Genomic DNA, 23,339 nt, shown 5'->3' with positions numbered 1-23,339 from the left:
ATAACAAAGGTAGGACTAATCCCAAATTTGCATGTGTTCTTGGATAGGCTCCTTCTTCATTTTTATGAGCTTTGCCCAAAGTTCTTCCTTCATTTCAGAAGAATCTGAAATGTCTTCTCTTTTGTTTTCTCATATAGCACATTAAAAAGTCAATTCTGCAAGCGTTTCCTGAGTGTCTGCTACCCAAAATGCCAATCCTGGCCTGTGGAAGGAAAGGGGATGTAGAAAGGATTGCAATCTGTGATAGGAGAGTGGACAATATTCTCTCTGAATCTCTTGGCACTACTTCAAAAGTTTGAAATTCTTTTCCAGTGAGAAGAGTTTTCTGTCCTGTTCCAGCCTTTGGAAAAAGAACCTTGATGAATTTGGGTTTTAATTGAGACGTTATCCACCTTATCCATCTCAGCAAAACTGCTAACTACATACCCCACACAGCTGTGCACAAACCTCTGCGATAATTCAAATGCTGTTTACTGAGCAACTGTTAAGCTTGGTCTTGAGAATACGTCCAAAGGACCACAGCCAGGGTGCCTGCTATTGCAGAATTTACAATCCAGCTAGGAACTATCGGCAAAGAAAAGGTATTTGTCAACCTAATAGGCGTACTAGGATGCCAAATCCTGGAATCACAAAAGAGAAATTCTAGTCACCTAGCAACTTTATTTCCTTCCATAGATTTCAGCATGCCTCTGCAAGAGACTACAAATACGTTTTCTAAAGTTGCCTCAAGTAGCTGATACCCTTCTGGAAAAGCTCTCCTGACCTACCATCTCTAAACTATGTCCACTTCAATCTTTCTGGAAAATATGAAGACTCAGCTTCCATCTCTCAGATCCTTTTCTTCCTTCCATGTCTGTACATTTGTTCCTTTAGGGTACCCATCTAGCAGACATGTTCAGCTGAGGGGTTGCTGGTGGGACCTTATGTCCCCTGACAAAGCTCAATTTCTGTCTAGACTCCAACCTCATGGTCTTGGCTCTCACTCTCAGTTCATGTAAAGAAAGTCACAAGAATGCTGAAGCAAGGGTGTCAGCTGGGTCCTAGGGTTAAAGGGAGGTGTGGCTTCGATGCTTCAATGGAATTGATGTAAATCACCATGGCTTCTGTACAACATTCTGCTCACATGGACAGGATGCCACACATTCTCTGTGAGTTTAAAGTACTGAGGGGACAGTGAAAGAGACAGGAGTATTTGAAAGTTCCCAAGTCTTCTCTAAAGTACACTAAACACTGTGTTCCCCTGAATATCTGCCCCTCTGCTTTTTTCTTACTCATCAACATATACAGCTCCAGTAATGCTTTGGGGTTCTTCAAATTATTTCAACTCCTTCAGTATGTCAAATTCCACAATTTCTGTCCAAATTGCTCTTACACATCTTTAGGGATTCTTCCCTCATCACCATCCAACATAAGAACAGATCATTTCTCAGCGACCTTCCCCCTATAGTGTCTGCACTTTGACCAATACAAACTCATTTTTAAAACAGATATTGCTCCGACAGCCTCCAAAACAATACAGAGAAACCTTGTCTCGTAAAAACCAAAAAAAAAACAGATATTGCTGAGCACCCACCATAGTGTGGGGTCCTGAGATGGGATCTTAGTAGACCTGTCTCCTCCACTGGTAGGAAAGATTTGAGAGCAGAAGCCATGTATTTCATGTTAAAAGACTAAGCACCGAGTTTTCCTAGTATATCATGATGCCATGCTATGATATTAGTATTATTATTATTATTGGTTTCACTTGGGATCTGCTAGACCTTTCTGCCTTTGTTAAAGTTACTCTGCTGAAGTTACAGGCATGAACAACCAAATTCGGCTTTGAATTACTTTTTGAACCATCTGATGGACCTAAGTTAACAAAGAGAAGAACTGAATCTTGGAAAGTTGGTTCTGTGAACAAGATAGAAGCAAATTTGATTTAATGAGTCCATTGAAGCATCATAATTTCTTTCCAGAGCAGAAGTCTCAACTTTAGGACAACCAAACTTTGTGTCTAAGTTTCCCTAAGGAATCCCAGACAGGGATATGATCTATTCCATGGGCCCTGCCCTCTCTCCCCTTTTGGCCTCTTGATTCTTAGCATTGCAGAAATATTACTCCCTGAAATAGACTGACCTTTCGGGAAGTAACCAAAAATCATGCATTCCAGCTGAGGACAATGAACTTGATGTTTTTTTTTTATTTTGTTTTAAGTGTTAAGTTTCTGTTCCAACACAATGAATTTGTTGGCTACTCCTATGCTCTCTCAATTTTCAGATAAACAAAAACATTATTCTCAAACACTGCTTGAATAAAAACATTTCATGGTTTTTTTTCCTTTCTACCTTACTCAAATGTTAGTGAAGCCTTGAGAAGCATGCAGCTAAGAACCACCCAAATACTATAATCCTTATTTTAGAATCATGACACAGTGACTCTGTCATCAAAGACATGTTTTGAAGTAAGTACACTTGCTAAAAATTAAATTATCTATGAAGATAAATGAATAAAAGTGCCCTTTGCTTTTGAATTAGAATCATTGCTTTCTCCCAGGTAACAAGTGTCTCACTGTTTACTGAATGAAGTGGTTGTTTTATAAAAGCACTGCAAGAAAGTAGGGGGTACTAGTTGTTAACTGTCTCCTTATCTACATCTCATGAATGCAGAATACTGTTTGGAAACAGTGTTGAAAATTCCCACAATATGGCAGAGGCTTCCTGGCTGCCATCAGATCTTGGTTTAGTGGGTAGACAAGTCAAGATTTAAACTATACAGCAGCCCTTAACACAAAATTTATCTACTGCACTCTGTATACAGGTCACTGTTCTAAGCACTTGGCAGGACTTACATTATTTAACCTTCATAGTAGTCTATGATGTAAGCTCCACCAGGGTAAACAAACAACCAAAGAGCACGGTATACAAACAGATGAGAACATTGCTGGGAATCTTATAACAGAACAAAACTCCCTAGTAATTTGATAGTAGAGTTTATGCCCTTACTACTCTCTCTGCCCAGTCAGGCTTTCCTTCTCCTTTCAGTATTCTCATGTGGAGAAGAGGTAGATGCATACTTGGTTGGCTTGTTGGGGAAGGTTAGAAACACCTGTCTAGTTCCTAGTAAATTTTCTCGTACTCAGAAATGCTTCAGATTTGTGGATTTCATGTATGACATCCAGGATATGCCAGTACATGATCTCTTATCCACACACACAAAGAAGACGACGTGTTAGTTTCATATAAAGAGCTATCCTCCTAAAATAACATACAAAGTTCTCCCTCTGTCTCTCTGTACAAATGTGTGTGCACTCATCATCTACGGCTTTTAAGAATGTCCATGATCTCCCAAAGCCATCACTATTAGATCATTTTGAAAGGAATCATATGTTCCCTGAATTATGGTCAATCATAACTGTCCAATTAATTGGACTGAGAGGCATGTAGGAGGTTAGTACAGCACACATCTGGGAGTGTCTGTGAGGATGTTTGCAGAGACAGCATCATGGGTACTCTGGTTTAATGGCTGATTTAGTCCACCTTTAGCCTCTGAATCTGAAGAGCCCATGGGAAGGTGATGGGACTTTGGAAGATGTGTTCTGATTCAGCAATGTATATTACTGGGGGTTTGTCCTTGGAGATTACATCTTACTTCATCCCCTTCCTGTGACAGTTCCATCCCATTTCCTGGCACCATGATATGAATTAGCTCCTCTGCAAAGTCCTCCCAACCGTGGTGGGTGGAAACCACTGAAACAATGAAAAAAAAAAGACTTCCTCCATTAAGTTGTTTACTTTGGGCATTTTATCACAATACCAAATCCAAGGAACACATTCTGGCTCTATTTTTTAAAAATTTTGTTCTCTCTCTCTCTCTCTCTCTCTCTCTCTCTCTCTCTCTCTCTCTCTCTCTCTCTCTCTCTCTCTCTCTCTCTCTGTGTGTGTGTGTGTGTGTGTGTACATACATGGGAACATGATATGTACATGTATGCATGCAAGGATACCACAGTGCACACATGGAGATTAAAGAACAACTTGCAGGAGTTGGCTCTCTCCTTAAACCAAGCATCAGTCAAACTCAAGTTATCAGGCTTGGCAGCAAAGACCTTAATTCACTGATGCACCTCATCAGGCACTGATCAATACTTTTAAATAGAAACTCTTTTAGTATTTTCTGGTCCACATCCATAGTACAGATGCATTTGCCAGCCAGAGTTACTGTTAACTTTTAGGCACGTTTTCCTCCAATGTGATGGTATAGTAGAGACCAGAAAGTTGAAAAGAATGATCCCTGTAACATGGCCTTCCTTCATCAGCAATCTGGGTTGGGGGTTGGAGAGCAGAGCTCATCATACATGTGAGCATGTGTGTTTACATGGGCCCTCAGGGTAAGTCATTTCTTCGAGAAGGCCGAAAAACCTATCCTGCATTAGCTGCCCTCCACTTGTCAGAAAGCAATTCATGTGTCCATCCTCTTTCCTAATTAATCTCTCTAGCCAACAGTGCGATCCCACAAGCCACTGTGAGCCTGGGGACATTTGGCAGCCATGTGAGATGCTTTGAATCCCTGTGTCACTTGCCTTGTCTGTGGCCAGAGCTAATGCCAGGCCAGCCCCAAGGAGACAGGCCTGTGCCAGACTGCTGGGAAGAGGGTACTGGAGAATGAGGCTGGAGGATGAGGCCGGCGGATGCTGGCTCACATACCAGCGCAGCATGAAAGGCTGTGCCTGGTGCTCTACCTTCACACCATCAAACTACAGCACAGGCGTCAGAGGCTGACTTGTGGGGGTTTGCTGAGAAGTTCGGAGTAGCCCGGTGCTATTTTTAGTGAGGAGGTTGGTGGTGTGATTCAGGGGGCCTTGGTTAATAAGTCACCTAGTCCCCGGGTTGAAGAGTAAACAGTGACATAAACAGTGTGGAACTGTCATCACACGCCGCCTCCACACTTGTCTTCTCACCTTTCCTCATCTATTTCTGCTTCCCTGTCACCACCTCTGCCACTTCCTTCAGCTGGTGCTGTCAGAAAATCAGCTGAGTTTAATGCGTTCGGTGAAAAGAATGAGATGTCCCTGGCCAAAAGAAGCTACGGCGTTTCTAGAATAACTATCCAGCGGCCCTAGAAAAGCTCTAAGGAAACATTCAATAAGTGATCCCCTAAACATTGTCACTGTCACGCACTCCATTCAGGCACTTCTGCTTCCATAGCTCATGCTACTCAAAACTAAAATTCTAAGCATTCGCATTTATATAACTCTGTTTGTTACAGTCTCTTGGGTTACTGGATTCATCTATAAAACCAGCAAAGGACCCAAAGTGATAACTGTATTCTAAAATGGCATAAAGGGTGGAATGTTTCAGGCCTCTGTTCTTATTTTCTAATTGAGGATCCAGCAGGATTTTTTTTAAATATTTGATTTCCCACATTGCTTCTTTAATCTTATTGCCAGATACCTCTCATCCATAGAGATGGAATTCATAGGGACATTTCTGTTCAAGTGTATCAGGCTCATTGGCAACCTTAAGCCCCATACCCTCTGCTTTCCCCTTTTCCACTCTCCATCAATCTTCTTTCAAGATGACTAAATGATCTTGGACTTTCATATCCTAGGTATACATGTGATTTCATTTATACATTACATATAGTATACAACATAAGCTCTACATAAGAAAGAAAACCTCTGATATTTGTCTTTCTGGACTTGGCTATTGTTTAATAACATGATCTCCAGTTCTTGTTATCTTCCTGCATGCAGACAGGGCAATTCCATTCTTTTGGGTGAATAAAACTCTTGTGTGTTGATAGATTCCTAGGTTGATTCCATAAATTGAACAATGACTGATGAACAACACTGTAAACATGGTGTACAGGTGTCTCTGCAGTATGCTGACTTAGATTCCCTCAGCTATAGTCCTAGTTGTAGTATATATGCGTCACATATATACTTTACATATATAAATATATAAACTAAAATATACTTTGTATTTTAGTTTTTTGAATAACCTCTGTGGTAGTTTCCATAGTGGTATACCAGTTCACATTCCCAGTAAATATGGTTCCACTTTGCTAATATTTTTTTCCACTTTGCTAATATTTCTATCAACATTTGTTGTTATATTTTTCACTCTCAGCAACTGGATTCTAGAAGTTCTCCTCAGTGTTTAGCTGTGGGTGTTTGCTTCTACTTCCTTTTTTTTTTTTTTTTTTTTTTTTTTTGGTTTTTCGAGACAGGGTTTCTCCGTATTGTTTTGGAGGCTATCGGTCCAGCCCAGCCTCGAACTCATGCTTCTACTTCCATCAGCTACTTGATAAAGGTTCTAGGATGGCATATAAGGTAGTCATTGAACTCATTATCAGAGAAGGGCATTTAAGGTAGCCTCTCTGCTATTTTTTGTAAATAAAATACTTTATTTTTGGTAGTATTAGAACATGTTTTTTTCTGGAACCTATAGAAAATAAAGTCATTAATTTTACTGGCAATTTTTCCATTAATTTGAATTTTAACTACTTAAGTATAAACCATCTTATCTGAATTCATTCTTACTTAAAATCATATGATTACTACCAAGTTTGACACTGTAAAAATATACACAGTAATCTCAGCTCAATTTACATAAGTAATAATTTCTTTAAGAATGAAATTACATAAATGCTAATAAATGCATTCAATAACAATTCAGCTCACAAAGATTTTATATAGTCATTTAAAAATAAAATACTTTTACAGAAATCATAAGCTATCTATAGCAATTATTAAACTTTTAGAATGAAAATATAAAGCTTTATACAGTGAAGAATTAGATATAACTAACATTTTCCTTTACCAAATTCTTTAGTGTCATTCCAGAAGTCCACAGAATCTGTCCCCTAGTTAAATGCTGTGCTTGATTATCAGCTAAAACTAATTGATAAATGTGGCATAAAACGTGTAGGCTCCTAAGATGTAGCTTTCTGAAGCAGAGGACATTTTTTATATATGTCCTATTTTACGTGTGCACATGGCAGTGAACCACCTTCTGGGTGGGGCACATGTTCTGTACTTTGCTGACGGTGGAAATGAATTCACAACGATTCAGTCACAACTCTTGCCAAGATCCACTGACAAGCTGTCCAGCATCAGGATTGCTGCTTATATACATGTTTTAGGAAAAAACTAACTACAATACTTGGGTTTGAACATTTTTCACTGGTTTAGTATTATAACCAATTAGAGTTTTATACCTATAGTAATTGTTCTGAGTATACAATCTATGAAGAAAAATATTGAGGTGAGTTCGAATGGGTATACTTTGCCTGTAAACAACCCAGTTCTTTGGCATGAGTTCTGAGAGTGTAAGATACAAGGGTACAAAAGATTTCAGCTCTGTAGGGCTATTCCATGTGTTATCAGTTAGCCTGGCAATAACATGATCACCTTTGAAAGACTCTCACAAGGTTAAAAGCCATTAAAAGAAATGCATACGAAGATAAAAATATTAACATGTTTATGGAAAATAAATGCACTTAGATACACATTACTAAATAGTCACCAAAATAACTAGGATATGAGAATCACTTAGCTTACTGTCACTGCGTACAAATGAACTTTGGGAGCCCATTCTACATGGAGGGACACTCTCTCAGCCTGGACACAGGGGGAAGGGCCTAGGTCCTTCCCTGGACTAAAGGACAGACTCTGAAGATCCCCCAAGGAGGGCCTCACTCTCCCTGGGGAATGATGTGGAGATTGGGCTGGGGGGGGCTGGTGGAGGGACAAGGGAGTAGGGATGAGAGAGGGAGCTGGGATTGACATTTGAAGCATGCATGTTTCTAATTTAAATAAAGACATAAAAAATAAATAAAAGGAAAAAATAAAGTCTATTTATAAACAACAACAATAACAACAAAAAGATGGGACAGTCCTTCATGGATGTTCAGCAGGACACAGAATAAAATGGCTGACAAACTAGCAATACAGGAAGGACAGTTTCAAATTTTCTGCTTCACTGAGAAGTTTGCCAGACACTCTAGGCCTGAAGGCTGAAGATGGATGCCCCAACATTACAGAAGAACTTTGGGTGACTGTCCAGGCAGTGAGATGTCTCTGTCAGTTCTAGAGTTTACATATTATCCTCCTGGGGTCTTTGATGGTTGAAGACAGATGGTTATGGTTATGGTTTTCATTAGTTATGATAAAAGATAAGCTGCATATAAGACTTTAGACTTACAAAGATAGAAGGTAGAATATTTTCTTTAAATTTTGCTAAATGTTAATGGAGTCAATATTAATGGTAGTCCTTGATTGATAACTGTTTTGTCATATATAATTTTGCTATGTTAAAGTTAAAAACTTTCATTTATTTAGACAGAAAAGAGGAGATGATGGGAGATTTCCTTCTGCATATATGTTTCTCTTATTGGTTGATGAATAAAACACTGACTGCCCAGTAGCCAGGCAGGAAGCTAGGTGGGGATACAAAAGCAGGGGATGTCTGGGGAGAGGAAGGCAGAGAGAGGCTACAAGGAGACTCTGTGTAGCCCACAGAGGAATATGCTAGATTATGGGTAATCCATAACTTTGTGGCAATACATAAATTAATAGAAATGGGGTAATAGTTAACACAGAGCTAGCCAATAAGAGGCCTGAGCCATCGGTCAAACTTTTTATACATAATATAAGTCATTGTGTGTTTATTTGGGGCAAAGTAACTGTAGGACCAGGTGGGAAAGAAACCTCCAACTTCACTGAAATGGTTGTCAAAGTTTAAATTTGACACTAACTATCAACAACTAATTAAAATCCGTTCTTGAAAGTATTTTTGACATTGAGCCTCTCTGCTATTGCTTAGATTGTTAGTTGGGATCATCCTTGTAGATCTCTGGAAATTTCCCTAGTGCCAGATTTCTCTTTAAAACTATAGTGGTTCCCTCTATTATAGTATCTGTTTTATTGCTCTTCTCTATTCTTCCCCCGACTTAATCTTCCTGCTCCTTCCTGTCCTCCTCTCCCCTCCTCTTGAGAGAAGCTAGGAAACAAGGAGGACCTTAAGGGAGACATGCATGGTCCCCCAGAGAAGGGGAAAGGGACAAAATCTCCTGAGCTAATTGGGAGCATGGGGGGAGGGGAGAGAGAGTTAGGATTGTGTGCTCAGTTAGTGGTCAGCTAGAGTTAGACCCAAATTGATCTCATGTTCAATTATATATATATAAGTATTGGTAGAACAATTCACTGTACATTTAACATAGTATAAATGCTGGAAGTGTAGTGGATGGGTGTATGTATACTGTGACCTCTGATCACAATAGAGAGTGAATGGACCTTGTGCTTCTAAGCACCCTGGACAGTTCCTTTGCATGCCTTTCTACACCCTGACTCTGCCCGTTGGGATCAATGGCTAGACCTTCAGCTACTAGGGTCTTAAATTCACATGTCAGAAGGAACCTCAGTTCTCACCTAACAAAAGTACTTCTTTCTATCTATCTTTCTTTATTCCTTCCTTCCTTCCTTCCAAGAAGTGAAAGGTCTGAGGTCTTGGAGTGAATAACTATCCCAAACCACTTTCTCCTGCAGGATAAAAATACTCAGGTCTTCTAGGTGCAGTTGTGAAGGTTGACTCAACTACTCTTAGTACTCACTTTTATAATAAGAGATTTCAATAAAGTTGTGAGTCATTACCAGCTTTTTTCTTCCTGTGTTCCTCTTCTTCAAAATGTAAGGAAAAACTCTAAAAGGGACATGTTATCCATGTCCAGGTTGGGTGAAATTACTTCTTTATTATTTTGTTGTTTTTCTCATGCCCAGATGAGAATGTTTGGTATATAAAGATGTCAGAGAACCAGTGACTCCAAAGAGCAATCCCATCATGCAAAGGGAGTGGGTAAGATCGTGGCTACAGTCTCCCTAAAGCATTATCTTGGGAGAGTCTTGGGTTAAGTCAGAGAAAACTCTGCCAATAATTCATGTGCTTAACTTTAAGTATTTGTAATGAAATGTGCAAGAATTTCAGTTCAGATATCTTGAAAGGTTCTGCCTTTTGCTTTCCATTCAAATTACTTTATTTGACAAATGTTTTTATAAGGCCAAACTCTTCAGCTAACATATTTCTACTTGGAATGTTAAAGTGTTTCACAAACCACAATTGTTCCAAAATTGTCAGTTATCTCAATTCTATTTCATTCTGGCAGGAAATATAAATAGATTCAACTAAAAGTAGATGATGTTCAAGGCCCAGGATTTGATCCTCAGAACAGCAAATAAAATAAAAATAAATGTAGGATGAAAGTTTCATCAAAAGAATCTTACCAGGTGGATGAGTCCAAGGGTCCAATGTCTTCTGGACACAACAGGGCTGATGCCCATATTAACTCACAAGAGACTGTGACAGTACACACAAATCCTATAAAGGTTCAAGCCAGACTAAACCCCAACAGTAAGAAGGGGAATGGGACACAAAGTCCCATCCCTAAGCACAAACAAAACAAAACAAAAAAACTATTTCCAGCTGATGACTACTGGGAGAGGGAAAATTGGTTTTCTTCAACTGTGTGGTGCTAGGTTTATCAACAGCACTCCAGAGCAGGCCTCATGCACAGGAGTAGTTAACCAACACAGAAAGAATTGTGTGCATGTGTGTCATTTAGGTTTTTGTTTTGTTTTGTTTTGAGAAGAGATTGTGTTCACTTTTGTTCTGAGAAAAAGAACATGAAATTGAGGGGGAGGGAAGAGGGTCTAGGAGGACATAGGGGAGAGAAAAGAATATTATCAAGGTATATTTTATGAAAATTAAAATAAATAATTTTTAATGTAATTCATAAAACAATCTTACCACATGTTAGTGTGTTTCAAGCTTCACTGAGTTTCAGAATGAAAGGTCTCTATTTTAGCTCCTGGTCTCCAGTGAGCAGGTATCTCTGTTTTCTATCCCAGATGAGTTCTTCTCCTCAGTTTAAATTCAAGAGCTCCTGTAGTCAGTTGAAGAGAACAAGGAGGGATCGTATGAGTAAGGGTAAGGGGTCAGCATACATGATTGGCAAAACCACAGAGACAACTGACCCAAGCTAATGGGAGCTCGTGGGACAGCTGGGGAACATGCATGGGGCAGAACTAAGCCCTCTGAATGTGGGTGGCAGTTATGTGGCTCTGTCTGTTGGGGAGGTGCTAGCAGTGGGCTGAGGACTTATCCCAGGGGCATGAACTGACTGTTTTGAGTCCATTCCCTGTGGTGGTATACCTTGCTCAGTCTTGATACAGGGGCAGGGTTCGTTCTGCCTCAACTTGGTATGTCAGACTTTGTTGAGCCCCCAAGGAGGCCACATTATTTTTAGGGAGTAGACGGAGAGTGGGGAAGAGGAAGGGGGCAAGAGAAGGGAGGAAGGGGGAACTTGGGTTGGTATATAAAATGAAAAAAATTAATTAAAAAAAGATTTTTTTCTACTTACAATTACTATCTCCTCATGACTGTAATTTTCTAAATTCTCTGAAGGATTTAATGTGCTAGAATTCCAATCATCAAAAACTAGTGAAAGTTTCTCAGATGATCTCAACTAACTGCAATTGAAAAAAGAACTTACAAGTAAATTTCATAGGGCATTTAGATCAATTTATGTGAAGTTTTAACATTTGCAAAATTCAATTGATGAATCAAAGCATAGATAACCCTCATTTATTGCCATGTTATAGTTAGAATCAGGTTTGTTGTTTCAGCTAAATCTACTTTAAAAATTATAAATGTCGTCCTCAGTAAAATTTTTATTAAATAGGGTATGGTGTGTTTGTTTAATTGGAAAATTTTAAATAACGAATTTCTCAGTTGAGTTCCATATGGGTTTTAATCTACCAATGTCTTCACTTATTAAGAGATGTTTACACTATGATATACATGTAACTGTCCATTTATATAATTATTTTTGAAGCATTTAATTTTGTTTAACATGTAGAGCATTTTTAACTGCTTATGTATTACTCAAAAAGTAAAAAAAAAACTTCATTTAGTTTTGAATGGGTGTGCTTTCAAAGCTTTACTTGATTCTGTGAATGGAGGAAAAAACTAAACATTTTGGGTGCTATTTTTATGGGCTTTCCATTTAAAACATCTGAATAAGACTCTTTCAACCAGGGTTCTCTAAAGGAAATTTAGTTTCAACACTCAAAGCCACCCACTGTATGTGATAAACCTGTCTCCTTTCCGTCAAAAACAGTGTTAATTGGGTACCGTCTATGGGAGGATTGAGAGAATAGCCTCTCCAGTTTCTTTTTTGTCTTCTGTCTTTCAGCTGAGAAACCTGGATATACTAATATGAAACTAGCAGTTTTCACTGTGAGTGACTATTTCCTTCTACAAAGGGAGCCAGCACAAAAGCAGGCATTGTTTCTGGTTTTGCGTTAAGTCCAGGAGAAAATCTGGAATGAAAAAGACAAACCATCTCAAAGAACAATCATTTTTAATTCCCCAGAAAGTCACACTCCCAACAGATCCTAAGTCGTTGCCCTTGAGAACTACCTTCTTAAAGTAACTGTTTATTTTCCAGTACATGCTGATGCTTCTTAAGCAGGCATATGGAGCTTTGCATGCTCTCGTGACCACATGATAGCACTGCAGTCTCTAGGGCGTGTGGTCACTGGGAACAAGCATTTGACCTAGGAAGCACACATCGCTAACTTGCTTGAGTATGAAAATAATACTATTTACGATTTATTCAAGGTGCCTGCATTCACTTGGAACTTATCTCTGCCAAAGGGGATTATCACTCCCTTCAAAGTGTCATGCCACAATAACACAATGACTGTGGATTTAGACTTATAGCAAGTAACAAAATCATCATGCAGAGCATTCTTCCTTCCCACTTCTTCCTCTAGACAATTCAGTTCAGCTATTTCCTGCACAGTTGACCACTTTTGATACTAATACTCCTGATTTAACACTAGAAGACTGCTGCCATCTCTCTGGAATGACCACACCCACATCAAGGACAAGTCACAACAGGCTGGTGAATCAACTGCTCCCAGTGGCACCAACTCCAATATCTTTCCTAGTTTCAAGTCTCCAAAGAATTGGTTCTCCCACACTTCTTATATCTGAACATGCTAATGAGTTTGATATGGAAAGAGTGACTTACCTACACATTAAGCTGAGATCTCTGTTGACTTCAGGTGAGACACACAGATCAGAGGAGATCCCAGCAAAGGCTGGAGAAAATACAGACGAGGCCCCCTGGGTAGCAGGCTGAGTCTGGACACTGTAGCAAGCAAACTGAGGCACATTGAGCAGCCCTCTCCACGCATTTCAGTACGCGATCCCCTCACACAAACTGAGGCTCAAGAAACATTGTGGAAGGAAACAGAAAGGATATAAGAGCTGGAGGATGGAGAAGAATATAAAAGACTGTTTGCCGGGCCTACCACAACTGTTGGAATTACTGCTGTGGTTACTGCTCAAGACCTGCACAAAACCGAGCCAGTCAAACTTCCAGAGTGGGTGGAAGAACTCATGATGTCTCACCAAAAAAGGAGGAGGAAGAGGAGCTATTGGAGTTTAGTGTTACTGAGGAGAGGAGAATGGTTTTTCTTTGGGGGCGGGACCACTAGCAGGTTGTCAACGCTCTAACGGGTAGCCCCATACTCACACACATACAGACAATACTAATTGAATTTGATGGGGTCTTTAAAAGAAGATGGGATGAAGTTTGAAGGGAGATGTGTTGTGGCTATGACAATATTTCAATTCATACTTGTTATGAAATTCTCAAAGAAGAAATGTTTCAAGTGTTTATTGAACATTATAATGGTCTGTTCGATAAGGTATGGTGGTTTTGCAAGACTGTCAGAAAGTCTGCATCTGTAGTCCTAGCCTTCTGCTTTCTTCCACCGTTCAGAAGCCATCATGTTGAAGCCAGAGAGTAAAAGAATTTTTGGAAGAACAATAAACATAAAACATTAATACAATATACACATTTCAGAAGAGAGCTCAGAACACAGAGGACGGAGAGTGGTAAAAGTCACCTAAAACTTTCTGTCCCATGTTCCTAGATTCTTATTAAATGGATTTGAAGTAAGATTTTCCCCTGAAATCTTCTCAAGCTGGAGGTGGGATATAGAAACCGAAAAGAAACCAGAGGCTCATAGAGGATGCCAGTAATTTGTCTGGCACTTCACAAAGTGAGAAAGAGAATTGAAAACTGAATGGGACTGATTAGAGGAGAGAAGAAAGAAAAGCAAGACCAGATTCTCCTGGAAGAGTGGGCCTTGCCCTGAGGTGTACCAGTCACGCACTTAAAACTCTTTAACAGCCAAACCCTGTTTGACACATGCTAACTCCCCAGCTGGATATGATTTTCAATCCTCCTCTTAATTTTTCTCAGGTGCTGAACTTGGTAAGCCTCAGCTACATGAAGCACATATTACAGTGGAAACTCTCGCTCCATGCCATAACCAGGCTTCATTGCAACAATGACTTAGATAGGAAATGATCTTTTTAATTTGGAATGGCAGTCCACATGGGGGATTGGGAAAAAGGAGTTCTGATCTCAGACCTACCGTTCCTGATAGCCCCGTTACAGCTAGCTCTAGCAACAGATGGATCACTACCCTTAGATGAAGGGGAAGCTTGGGCCAATTAAAGTTCTACTGATATATCTGTTATACTTTCCTTAAACTAGGATAATGCAAAAAATTAACAGACAGTTTCTATTCCAATACCTGTTTTTGTAGGTAGCTCTCATGGAAGGGAAAGGGAGGCAGAATCCTGGGAATCTTTGGTTAACGTGGGAGTCACTGGTTGCAACATCAGCAGATCAGCAGAGGCAGAACAAAACCTAGACTAGGGAAGGGGAGAATCTGCCTGGGAACTGTGCAAAAGGAGTCGTGTTTAGAGGGTTTATTTTTGCTTCTTGCTAAGGTCTATGGGACTGAAATTCAGCCTCTATTGCTTTTTTTCAATCCTCCTGCTGCTTTTTGCTTGTTCGGAACTATGTGTTTGGGAGATATTTAGACTCCAAAGAGAAAAATAAACAAACAGAAGAGTAAAGTTTCATGTCTGGATTTTTAACAAATATTTTTGGGAATTATGTATCTGAATGACTTCAAAGTCCATGTTAATCCCTCTGTTGGTATTTCATTGGGGATTGTAAATCTGACTTACTCGATCTAAATGAACTCACATTTACTATGTTTATGTATCTAATTCAATATGCTGGGAGTAAAGCATCCTTGCCGATAAGAGTGAAGGAAATGTATTTCCATGGATGTCTTTCAGGGTAGCACTGTCCTTGAAGGCTTCTTTGGAGCAGGGGTAAGGGAGAAGAGGAAGGGTTCCCCTTGCCCTTATGTTGTCTATTGTTTGCTTGTTGCCAACCAGACACACCAACGGCGGTTAAGCTGTTAGTCTGATTTGATTAGAAGAACGAAGTGACCATAGGCTGACTACCCAATCCTTCTGTTGAAGATGAGGAGGCTAGAACACCAAGAGGGTGGGAGTCACTGGAAGTCATACAGTCAGATACCAGCCGTCATGCAGCCTCGCTTACGGAGGGTAGATTAAGGAGTCGTTACTCCCTCCCTTTCCCCCTAAGAGTCCTCCATGTACAAAAATTTCTTCTTTTTCTCCACAGGTCAGAGCATTCAGAAGTAGGACAAGATCCTTGTATTAGTAAAATCCCTGTAAGATTCAAGAAACCCACTTTCCCACTGGTGTGCCTGCTGTCTTATAGCCACCTTTTTAAAGTTCAAAATGCTCTGAAACTCAGATATTTTTAATGACTAACTAAACTTCTTTGGCAACAAAACCTGATATAGATTTATACAGGTTTACTTATAGCCTTTAGTTAAAGTTCTGTTCACTATGACTATTTAGCTATAGTCCTAATGATTATGACTATTAATCAAATATAGATACTTTTATCTAAAGGATATGTCTCTAGATCCTGACAGGTTATGATATAATAACATAAAACTTATACTATAAACTTATACTATATTTTAAGATTCACAATATCCCTAGTTACAAAAGACATCTGGCAACTTTGGATTTTGAAAGAAAACTGTGGATACATATATATGTATATATGTAAACTTATGTGCTTTCAGAACCTTGAAAAAAGTCAAAGCATGATTTGTAATACTGAAGTGAGATGAAGGAACTTGAGTCTGAGTCCTTCAGAAAGGTGGACAGTCCACTTTAAGTGGTAGTGTCCCGTATATATACAGATAGCAAGGTCTTGCATTAACAACGAAAACAAAACAACACAATAACAAAAACACCTCTCCACTTTCTCAAGGAAATTTCAGGACCGTACTTTCCAAGAGCTAAAGAGGCCCCTAGCCTAGATCAGAAGGAAATCCTGTTCTGGGCCACACCCACAAAAACTCAAGAACTGCTGGAACCCACCAAAGGCAGCAGAGATAACAATCTTCCTAGTGAAACACCCATGGAAAACTACATAGGGATGGAAAACAGAACTGTGCTCAAAAACCATTTGCAAAATTTCTATACACTATACCATGTTCTGGAAAGTCAGCTGTATTCATTGATCTAGAAAATGCTTTGGAAAACAAGAAAGGTAAGATTTTTATTCACTTTTCCAAAGTCTATCATAACACCTCCAGGTTCATTTCATTTCCACTGAATGAGAACACAGCTTGCTAACAGGGACCACTGCTAGCCACCTGGGTGGTCCTCTGTATTCCCAAGTTGGATGACAGAGAAGAGTGTTTTGGAATCTAGATCATGGAAGAAAGACAACAGGGCAGCAAGTAAAGAAGATTGATGGGGGTTACAGGGAGATGGTTTGGGAATTTCAGGTTCATCCACTTATGACTGCCTTCAAATGCTTCACCTGCTATCTTAAGACATTCCTCTTATAGCTAGTGACTGAAGAAAAAAGGTCCTTTGAGTAAATTTTTCTGGTTTATGTATTTTAGCTGAACATGATTATTGAAGTTGTGATAGAATACACACGACATTTATTTACCAACTTAACCCATTTTAAATGTACAGTTCCAAGACATTAGATGCTCTCACGTTGCTGTGCCATTGTCACCACACAAAACATCTAATCCTCCTAAGCTGAGCCTCTGAACCAATTACACAGCTCCACATTTCCTCCTTGCATTTCCCTGGGAAACTGCCATTCCATTTTCTCCTTCTGCGAATCTGACTTCTCCAGTGGAATCATATTGGGCTTCTTCTTTAGTGACTGGCATATTTACTTGACATAATGTCTTCAAGGTGCATCCACAGTCAACCGTGTGCCAGTTTCCTTCCTTTTTAAGGTTAAGTAATATTTTATTGTGTGTGGACTACATTTTACTTGTACATTTATGGTTCAATGAGTGTTTGGGTTGCCTCAACTTTTCAGGTACCATGAACAACACTGCTATTAAGGCTATTAACATAGGTGCAAATGACAGTCCCACTTTTCATTCTTTGGTCTCCATACTTAGAAGTAGATACCTGGATGCTCTAGCCATTCTAGATTTTTTGCTTTGTTTTGAGTAACCACCATTCTGTCTTCCACATCTGATCCTCCATTTCTCTTTGCTGCCAACAGGGCCTGGTGGCTTCAATGTCTCTAAATCCTCAATAATATTTGTTGCTCCTCTTCTACAGAACTTCTATAGAGACATGTCCATAATCGCACTTGACTCATTTTGTATCTAAGCTGCTCGATTCTGATGTTGTTGAGTTGTAGGATATAACAAATTAGACTAATTTAAGCATGTTGCTTCTTCCTAAATGCTCAAGGGTTCCATTTTTTATAATAACACCTGCCTATGGACCATGTGTAAGAGTACTATGCAACTTTTCCTAGGCAGCACAATAGAGCCAACCCCATTGATGGAGGTGTGGTTGAGCCAGCCCTGAAATTGTGAGCATGGGAGAGCTATCCTCATTATTCACCTCTCTTGAGGTGGCATGGGCTGGGGAGAGATACCCCCCTCAACACGAAGGCAGATGGGATAGCTAGCCCTGAGTTGGTAAGAACAGGAGAATTGCCCCATCCATCATCAGCTGCATCACTGAGTAGAGCGGCCCCTACACCTCCCTTGGGCAACACAGTAGAGCTGGCCCTGAAAGTGTAGTTGTGGGAGAACTATCCTGAGAGTGGAGGACTGGGCCTGCCCCTTGCTCATCACTGCAAGGGGTGAACTAGCCAGGGCAAGGCTGTGAAGCCCACCCTGGTGAAGAAGACAGGGGAGCACTGGTAGGCTCAACTGCAAGTACCCAGTCCCAGAAACAGGGCTATGTGTTGGCCCACTCCAACATCCACCCCACCTATGACCTGCTGGAGCATGAGGAGGGGTGTCAGTCCTGTGGACCCAGGGCTGCAGGGTTTTCCCGACACAGAGCAGCAATGGGTTCTCCAGGAAGATCCCAGGAGGACCCAGCATGAATAGTGCAGCAGAGACCAGGAGCTTAGAACCAGACCAGTGTTTCTTCTTGATAAATGCCTGCATGTAAAAGTATGTGAATAAAGGGATTTACTGCGTGTTTCACATGCTTCATTATGTTACACTGCAGCTTCCATGATCGGATTCCCCCTTCTTCCTGTTTCTTTATATTTCCCCTCTTTTTCTCTTAAATTTCATTTTGTTTTATTTTGGGATACAGAGGAAGATAGGTGGGATTGGGAGGCATAATGTGAAAGACAGGAAGAATAAATTTTAAAATTTTAAAAACACTACTTATGGGAGCTGACAATTCATTCATTGATATCTGTGGTCTAGCTATATGTATTTATTAGCACAGGTGTACCCCCCATTAAACTAGAGGTTTCAATCAGTTATTCAACAAATACTTATTTGGAACTATGTATGATAATGATCTTGAGTACTGAGGGATGTACTGTAATGAGGAAAGCTTTATTTAGAATTGAGGTCCTGCATTGGGATGTGTGGGGAGATAGGAAAGGGGGAAGTTGTTATTTCAGAATCACAGGGTTCTGTGGGAAGAGAATTTCAGGAAGCGTTACTAGGAAGCAAGAAGACCCGAGGCAAAAGACTGCTTTGCATCTTCAATAAGCAATCAAGACTAGCTCGGCTGAGCTACCTCTGTGTGACAGATTGTGCTACAGACATTGTCTGAGTAGGTAGATCATAGAAAGGCAGGAAAGATTGCTTCTGGAGAGCAAGAAAAATAATAGAGTGCTTTAGGCAAGAGCAACATGGTCATATTTAAGTTTTTATAAGATTACTTTTACTGGAGGAGTGCCCCAGTCCAGTAAAAATATCACTATGCTAACAACTACCCGGTAAACCTGTAATTGTTTCTAACTTTTCCAGTGGCCTCTAAGTTTTTAGACCCTAAATCTACTTACTATTCCCAAATTCTACTACTGAACAGTTAAATGGATTTAACCATACTTTGAGGATAAATGGTCTTCACAACTTTGTGGGATATTTAACATAGTCTGAGTAACAAGTGATGATGTGTTCCAAGCTAACATGGTTGACACTGAAACTAAGTCTGTCCAGAGTAAGGTGTCCCTAACCCATGTGGAGTCAGACTTTTGGCATATTACTCAATAAGTTGGTATTTAGTGCTTACAGAGTTCCAGGTACTGGGCTGGACTACACCTCAATAGGGAAGAAAAGCAGCGATTTCTACACTTCCATGGAGCTCACATCGTACACATTGTAGTTTCTACCCTTTAGAGTTTTACAAAGCAATACTTTCTCTAAAGCAAAGTAGATATATTCTAAGCAGCATAAAGAGGAAAAGTAAAGTATCTTCTCTAATGGAAGCAGAGAAATCAAGGAAAATCTGTTCTTTCCTAGTAGTAAATGTGCTCACGTTTCCCAAGTCTGGTGCTCAGAAAACTCCAATCCAAGATATTGAGACACACCCAGAGGGCAGGGCCTGGCAGACATCTCCAGTACATGCTCTCAGCTCCCCTCTTAACTTTCACTAATGACACAATCCTGTTACTTTCAGGGATAGGGATTCTTGCCATTCAACCCATCCTCAACCATCAATACTCTTTGATTTGAGATCCTGCTCATCTACCCGTCAGTCCTGGCTGCCCTGCCAGAAAACAGTAGGCTGACTTAGACCACTGAGATTCATTTTCTCATGGTTCTGAAGAACAGACCAAGATCAATCTACCAGTAAATGCAGTTGGAGTAACAGCTGTCTTTGGGGCTGGGTAAAAGGCCAACTTCCTTCTCATTAGTCCTCCAAGACAGGAGGAAGGGAGTGAGTGTTCTTAGTCTTTACTCATAAGGATGTTAATCCTGTTAGTGAGTCTCTACTTTCAGGTCATCATTCAGTCTTAATTGCTTCCTTTGGGGTCTTGTCTTCAACTGCCAGTGCACCAGAATTAGGGCTCCAACATCATCACATTGCATCATGCTTTCTGGCAGAACGGGAGTTAGTCTGAAACTCCTCTGGTGAGCAAATCTGTTCCCAAACTCAACAATACTGAAAATTATCCCCATAGTCTAGGAATCTATCATATACAAGATTACTTCCTAATTAGCATCAGCACCAACCTGAAAGAGGGAATCAGATCCTAGGTTTTCATTAGAACCGTCCATGACTTGGTAATGTAGTGGAGCAGATGAACACAAAACGCAGTGTCACCTAAGGAATGAACTGTCATTCTCTCTCCAGCCTTCCCACAATGTGATGCATTAGCAGGAAGGAACACGAACACCTTCCTGTGAAGAAGCACTCTAACACAATGGCAATACAAAGTCCTCCATCCAGTACCCCTGGCCATTGCTCTGTTCTTCTGAAGAAAGCAGCAAAGGGAGGCAAGCCAACCTGGCATGCAGGAGCCAGCTTCTCGCTCCTGCCTGATGCCTGGGACAGCATAGGGCCAGAATGCATCTCCCTTGTGAGCCAGGAGGGTAATGCAGCCATTTATGAATAGAAGGTGGAGATTAGGATTGTTGAAAGGGGAAGGGTTTTATGCTCTGCTTTTGATCCCTGTCTGGCACTCTCCAGAACTGCCATGTGCCCCACACCTGATAAATACTGGTTTATAAACGGCAAGAAGAGAATTGAAACTCGTAAATCTATCTCCACCACCATGGCCTTTTTATGGATCTAAAGGATAATTAAAACCATGCTCTTGCTTTGCAAATGAAGCCTCCTCTTTCCATCAGTCCATTTCCAATGAACTTGAGGGCAGTGTCAGTGCAGAGGGCAGGCCTTAGGGTGATGTTATCCAGGCTGTCTTGGAGCAGCCTAAGGCATCGAGGGTCTAGGGTATATGGGCACCACCCAGGGTTGCTGCCATGAACCGGACCTCTACACAGCTCTGCTAAATGCTTTGAACTCAGTTAATGCACAGTGCTAATGAGGCACTGGACAAGATTTAGTTCTTTCCAGAGGAAAAGCCCACAACCCGTATTTGGTGACCATAATTTGTTGCCCCAAACTTCAGCAACTGCTTTTCAGTTGTTCACAGTCAGAGTGACCCAAGAAGAGTATGAATGCCAGAAATAAAGGTACAAAATATTTTATAGCTCTTTAAATGAGCGCTCATACAGGCTCTGCATCTATCTGGGAAAATGCTTGTAATACAATTGTATGTAGGAAATGGATGCTACAAAATGTGACTACATCAAGATGACAGAAGGTAAACATGAATCATGTTAGTGATATATTTCTAATTACTGAGTAGTTTATAAGCACATGGTTGAGATAAGGAATAATGAAAAGGCCTTGCAGTGATAAGCTCCCACCCCTACCGTTTCCCAAAGCAAACACCACTCTTTGGGGTATTTATCTAGGCATATTATGCTTTGTAGCCTATCCATCTCTTAATTTGTTCACTTGATACACTACTTTTGTAAACTCTGTATGATGGATTAAGACTTAGGTCATATGGCCTCATCCTAAATCCAGTGTCTTAGTACTAAAAATGATGTCCTTCATTCTTAGTTTTTAGTCATTATTTGTTATTGCTATTATTACAGTTTGTACATATTACATTTTTCTATCATCCAAAGACAATGCCTTTGATCCCTCGGTTGGTTACCGTGAAAGATCAGTATAGCACCAGACAAGTGTATGTCCTTCCCCCTACCTTCTACATACATCCCAGTGTAGTACATAGACCCTTCCTCACTGTCAAAATTGATGGCCGTTATAACTGATCCAATAGCCAGCTTTCACCTTTGAGTTGAATCTAAAAATTGAAAGGTAACTAAGAATATCTATTATTGTACACAATGGAATTGATCAGAATTTTCATGATTACAGCTCTTTCTTACAATTCTCTATATCTCTCCAAATTTCATTCCTTTTAAGTCATGCTTTGCTTTGTGTATGGCAAAGTGAATTGTGAATTAAGTAAAACAATGATTTGATATAGTTTTAAAGAGATAGAAAAAAACAGAAAAAATTTCAGGTAACAAAACCCCTCCCCCTAGGGAAAAAATGTAACCTCTTTTTTTTCTAAGTGGGTTAAAACCACATATGTGTTGAGCAACCAGTCATGTCTAGTCACTATTGTGCTAATAATCCATGGGATTAAAAAGAAAGTCCACCTTTCATAACTACTGTTCCTAAGAATAACATGTGTGGGTTCTTTTTGAATGCAATTTTAATTCAAATAATCCACGTAGGTGAGGTGGGACAACTACTGGAGAGGGGGAAGCTTTATGTACAGCTCACAGCTCACGGCTCTTTAAAATTACACACTACTCTTCCTCATTAACTAATATTACCTGCCCTTCATCTCCCTTCTACATATTTGAACTTCACCTACATATACACCTCTTCACATATTACATGTTCTAGGCTAGGACCTGGATGTGAGGAAGACCAGTGGTATTTTTCTTAGGTAACATTTGCATTCTTCTGGATATGTCATTTGAGTTACAAGTTTCTGCCTTGTGTTAGAAGACATTCTATCCAACACAGGTACTTCCTCAAGAACCTCCCCAAATGGATGAGTATGAAAGGAAAATTTCAAGCCCTTAAAAGTGTATGAGAGACACATGTACCCAAATCTCTCTCTCTGTCTCTCTGTCTCTCTGTCTCTCTGTCTCTCTGTCTCTCTCTCTCTCTCTTTCTCTCTCTCTCTCTCTCACACACACACACACACACTGAAAAAACAAAACAAAACCAACCAACAAACCAAAATCCTTTGACAAAACAATTCAATGTAGGGTGAATCCATGAGAGTCTGATAAAGGGTCTCAGTAATTTATTTAGGCATAAAATAGGGGTAAGCACTAACACAGAACAAGATAGACACCATTGCTGTTCAAGCTCCCTTCATCAAGCTGTTCTGTCCTGAGGTGAAGAGCAAGCTGCTTAACCTGTTCCGACCACCCAAGAGATCCTTCCCCTACAGTTTATCATGCCATGGGTAATTGGCATGATATTCCAATAGTTGTCCTATCCTGGAAAGTCTAAGTCTTATACTTAATATGT

General features: G+C 40.1%; 1 long non-coding RNA gene across 1 annotated transcript in view; it reads right to left on the bottom strand.

The window, feature by feature from the left end:
• The window catches only part of LOC121133555, a 61,763-nt gene extending 38,782 nt beyond the window's left edge, over positions 1–22,981 (bottom strand). Inside the window, exons 1-3 of the long non-coding RNA XR_005870438.1 lie at positions 12,168–22,981; positions 11,395–11,503; positions 10,782–10,917 (exon numbers count right to left, since the gene is read on the bottom strand). This is a non-coding gene — a long non-coding RNA (uncharacterized LOC121133555). The remainder of the gene's footprint in view (positions 1–10,781; positions 10,918–11,394; positions 11,504–12,167) is intronic.
• Between the last annotated feature and the right edge of the window lie 358 nt (positions 22,982–23,339).

The sequence above is a fragment of the Mesocricetus auratus genome, unplaced genomic scaffold (genome assembly GCF_017639785.1).
Source record: "Mesocricetus auratus isolate SY011 unplaced genomic scaffold, BCM_Maur_2.0 Super-Scaffold_100022, whole genome shotgun sequence".
NCBI lineage: Eukaryota > Metazoa > Chordata > Mammalia > Rodentia > Cricetidae > Mesocricetus > Mesocricetus auratus.
This window is presented reverse-complemented; position numbering and strand designations above follow the sequence as displayed.